Source organism: Fundulus heteroclitus, chromosome 2 (genome assembly GCF_011125445.2).
Source record: "Fundulus heteroclitus isolate FHET01 chromosome 2, MU-UCD_Fhet_4.1, whole genome shotgun sequence".
Taxonomy (NCBI): domain Eukaryota; kingdom Metazoa; phylum Chordata; class Actinopteri; order Cyprinodontiformes; family Fundulidae; genus Fundulus; species Fundulus heteroclitus.
Window position 1 is genome coordinate 6,491,110 of NC_046362.1, and position 4,773 is coordinate 6,495,882.

Sequence of the window (4,773 nt, forward strand, 5' to 3'; positions counted from 1 at the left end):
TTTTGGACACAGCAATAAATTTTAAAGGGAGGGCTTGCTCCAACGTGATGTCGTCACACGCACTGTTGCACGCTTGGCCGATACGTACAGCGCGCGCACGTTAGTATCTGATCTGAATGTCGCTGTGGTTTCCACGATAGACTGCGCTAACAGTGATTTCAAGGCCAAACTAGTAGATAACAATTGTATGGGTCATGGCCACAGCATTACTGTTCTATTGTGCAACCAAATTTATAGTATTTGAGAATTTTACTTTTTAGATGTACAAAAATACTAAACAGTATATAAATCATGCGCTCTGTTGCCATCTAGTGGCTGAACAAGAAACGACATTAAACATTTCAATGTAACGGTGTAAAGTTAGCTGTGTGACTTTTATTTAATAGTATTTTACCAATTAAACGGGTCATCTTAGCATTCATCATAACATTTGCCCCCCTCTGAGAAATTTGTCAGTTGCTGCCACTTGCATATTTATATCTTAAATTACTGCTTACAGCAGCGAGAAAAGCACTAACTAGCAAATGGCTCCAACCTGGACCACCCACACCCATTCAATGGACTGATATTGTACCAGAAATATTTGTAATGGAAAAGATGACTTTCTCCCTGAGACCCAAGGAAACAGTTTAAAAAAACAATGGGATAAATGGATTACCTATGAAGAATTACACTTGAACACTGAATTGATCTATTGCAGTTTAAGTATATCATAATATCTGCTACCTCTTTTTGTTCTGACTTAATTATTAGTTGTTTTGTTTGTTTGTTTTTTGTTCCATGTCAGCTTGCTGAGACACATGTGACTGGGTATGTGTTTTTTTTTTCTTTTCTCTCTAACCTAGCAAGCTTTGACAGCACTGGAAAGCGTTCTTTGTGAATTTTCCACACATGGGTTTGGGGATGGTTTGTCCCACGGTCTGTCGCTAAGATATTCTGTTCATTTTCTCATAGAAGGACATTAGGCCTGGGTTGACGGAGAAATCTTCTAGCCACTTTGTAAACTGGTAAGTGTTTTTTTTTTTTCTGTCTTGAGCTGATACATCCACCCAATGTTTTGAACATTTTATTCTGTGTCTTTGGAGGAAATTAGACATATTTTAATTCAGAAAGTGATTTAATTTGCTATTCATCTCTTTTTGACTTTGCTCCCGCAGTATTTGTGTTTGGTGCCACGGGATCTCAAACGCAATGCAAGGTTCTAGCTGGTGCCTCTTTAGGGATCTGGCAACCCAAAGTAAGTGTAAATAATAGATAACGTTCTCACTCTTACTGAGAATTGCCTAGTAGGTAAAAATCTCACGCTTTTGTCAACAGGTTTTGCGGTGCTTTGTCTTCAGTTTTCTTTAAAGGCCAAAAATTAGTCAATGCATGCCTGGGCTCTTGGTGCTTCCAACTCTTGTGTTTTATTAGAAAACAGTGGAAGGAAATAATGTATTAAATGATTGCCAAGATTGTGTTTTCTATTGTCCCCTTGGCAAGCACTCTGCACAGCTCAAATCCAATTCTACCATATTTCTGCTAGTCAGGTCACTTCATTCATTCTTGCATAATGATGACAAAACGCCACGACAAGCACTTTTCGGAAGCTCAAACTCCCTATAGTGTTTCTTTAGAAGTCCACAACATTTTTAAGTGTCCAACTATCGATTGCTTAAAGGTCTGTTTTTCCTCATTTGCTACTTTGTCTTGAGTGAATCTGGAGTAAATACAAGCAAGTGTTCACATAAAGAGTCCATCACAGCCACGGGGGCCGACATTGCGCCCACGCTGAAGGCCCCTGATTGATGTTGCTCAACAGCTTAATGTAATCCACCTAATGTCCGCTGATGAACAACAGCAAACGCCTCGCAGCGCACCTCGTCCCCCTCAGCCCTCACACCCTCGACGTTTTACGCGCGTCCTAAATGGACGACCCGTCCCCAGAGGTTAGCGTGACTTCCCCTCAGCCGCTTGCTGCTCACGCTTTAACAAACAGAACATGACCGTCACTGTCAGCGCCTCCTCTTTAACCTGCGCCGGCTAATTCACACGAACTCTCCGCTCCAGGTGTTTAAACACTTGCCCCGCTCTGCCTAAGCAAAAACCACAAAGTGACACCGGTTCCACCACTTGACTTGAACTTGCATTTAATCAGGTGGCGAGCCCCCCCTTTGTGGTGGCAAGCAACTGATTAGATGTGGATCTTGAGAGCCATTACGGGAGGCTGCTGTTGGATAATGACTTAAGTGCTGTTTCGTCTTCCTTTCTCCTCAGGAAGGAATTTATCTGGATGGGCCTGGCCTTAACTGGGAAGTGTCCGACGGTGAGCAATGCCATATAGATGGCATCAATCTACAGTGACCCTTTCAACAGTCTCTGTCTTACCGTTGGGGGTCCCTGAGCATGGAAAGTATGAAGACTGTGGCTCTTTCTTTGAAGCGTTTCTCACGGACATCCTAATCTCCGATGTCAGACTTTAGATTTTACAGTAAATTTATCAGCTGGTGCTAAAAAACAACAACAACAACAAATAGGATTGTTTTTAACGTTTTGCAATGCTTTTGCTGTAGGGAAACATAAAAAAAAAAAAAAACTACCCTATTTTGTCCTCCACATAATTTTCATTAGAAAAAGTGAGGTTTATGTCTATTGCTTGTTTGTAATCATGTGCAAAAAATGAACGAAATCATAGAGAGGAGCAGGGTAAGAACTATGCAGGGTTATGTGGTAGGGGTCATTTTGCCAATCTTAATTAACTTCAGCCTTCAGTTAAGTCTATAAATTTTAATTTTAACAATTTACATGACATATTGCATACTAAAACAATCATCTTTGTGGACACAACAACAGAGTATTCTAGAGCTAAATAGCCTAAACAAACTTAGATCATATCAGAAGAGCAGGTGGGCAACTATTGGGTAGGGTAGTTGTGGGTTTGAATCTAGCTTCCCGTTTTCACATGTTGATGTGTTCTGAAAACCCACTTGACCCCATGTTGCCTACCAATCAGTGTGTCGTGTGTTTTTGACCAACAGAAGGATTCTCAGCAGACAGAACAGGGTTTAACAGGGTTTATTGAAAGAACTTGAGAGGAGGCAGATGGTTCTCGATGGTTCGGCAATGGCTAACAGCGGAAGAGATCAGGAGTTAGATGGAGGGAGAGGATGTATGTATTTGTATAGTGAGGATTGGATCTTGTAGATGGAGGATGGTGAAACTGAGAAGATTGATGCAGATCCTGGGGTAAGACTTGTGTGATGGGTTGCAGACTGGTGTGGTAAGTAGGTGGCGTTGGAGGGTGGACAGGTCAGCTGGAGGAAAGAAGGAAGGAGAGATGGTCCTGGCTTGGCTTTAGCACTGGATAGTTAGTACAAGGAAATTCATGAGGGCTTCAGGTACCACTTGTCTCCACACTTAGGCGTTGAATAATTGGCAGCCAGCTTCCTATGTCATGTTCTGGCCTGTCTGTGCTGGCTGCCACACTCATCCTGCACCTCTGCAATCAAGAATATCTGGTGCACCTGTGGGCTGCCTGCCTTGATAGATCAAACAAGTTCATTCCATCCACCTGTTCATCTGCCTATCTATAGTGGACTTCAGCAGATAGGCAGGTGCCATAGTGTTGAAAGCTTGTGTGCCTGTCCGGTCTGACTTCATGTTTTTGACCGTGACCATATTCCACGGCTAGTCAGACATCTAGCCCTGGTCAGAGATCTGCTGCTGCCTTTTGTTTTCAGGACATGACCCGGACTGGACCATGCATATCTGTTCTTTTACAGCAGACCTCCTACTGTAGACAGCCTTCACTCAGCATCGCCAGGCTTCTGCTTGCTCCTGTAAGAGCATGTAAAGCATTTCCAGTGAAAGTAACTCCCTGATATTTTAGTTTGCAAAAGCACCCCCCCCCCTCCCGCCGCCAAAAAAGAACTGTTTAATTGAGTGCCTTTTTATAGATTTTTACACTGCCTTAGTTTCTATTAGCTAATTACTTTGACGGGAAACACTTTACATATTCCATTCCTGTTTCCTACAGGAAGATCAATGGTGGTGTGATTCGTACTACCTCTATTTCTTGTGTAAATAATCGACTTCTGTGAAACTAACAATCCACTGCAATTGTAGCAACAGTTTAAAGTTAATAAAACAGTGTTTTTTTCAAGACTTCTGATATGTGTTAACAAGGCAGAAGACCAATTTGGGTCCTTGGGGTCTTTTGGACTAGCCATTAGTTTAGCCCTATGGGAGCAACTAACCCTGCTGTGTCTCTTTAACCTTTTTGTCGGTTTGAGTATTGAACCTGGGATTGTAAATAGGCTTTTGCTTTCTAAGTAACCCTCATTACTCTCCTTTTAATCACTTGCTTTACAAGTTTATTGAAAGCAAAGCAGCACCTCCGTCCAATAACCAATATCATGCTAACTTCACCCTAAAGGTTATGTGTAGGTGGAAAAGGCACAGACATTATCTGTTAGCTGAGAGCCATGCCTTACACAAACACATCTGACTGTGGTTAGCTAATAATAGCGTATCGAGCTTACTGTTATTCACCCTTGATATTCCATTACAAGAACGTGACATCATTTATTATTTGTCTAGTCAATTAAAATGATGAGATAATGTTTATGTGGGTTATGTTGTTTTGTTTAAGACCACAGTGGAACATATTCAAGTCAGAGATTTCCAGCCTGTGGGCTGGGCCCATATTGAAATGTTTATAAAAACAGTGAAATGGTGTCACGCATGTTAAATGTGTGCAAACCAGGGTTTACATGCCCGTCTAATTCTCAAACT

At 41.8% G+C, this 4,773-nt stretch overlaps 1 long non-coding RNA gene across 1 annotated transcript; it reads left to right on the forward strand.

Moving 5' to 3' along the window:
• Positions 1–673: 673 nt before the first annotated feature.
• On the forward strand, positions 674–2,306 carry LOC118565041. The gene is made up of 3 exons (XR_004932135.1): positions 674–1,007; positions 1,158–1,237; positions 2,257–2,306. It is a non-coding gene; the product is annotated as an uncharacterized LOC118565041 (long non-coding RNA).
• The last annotated feature ends 2,467 nt before the right edge of the window (positions 2,307–4,773 follow it).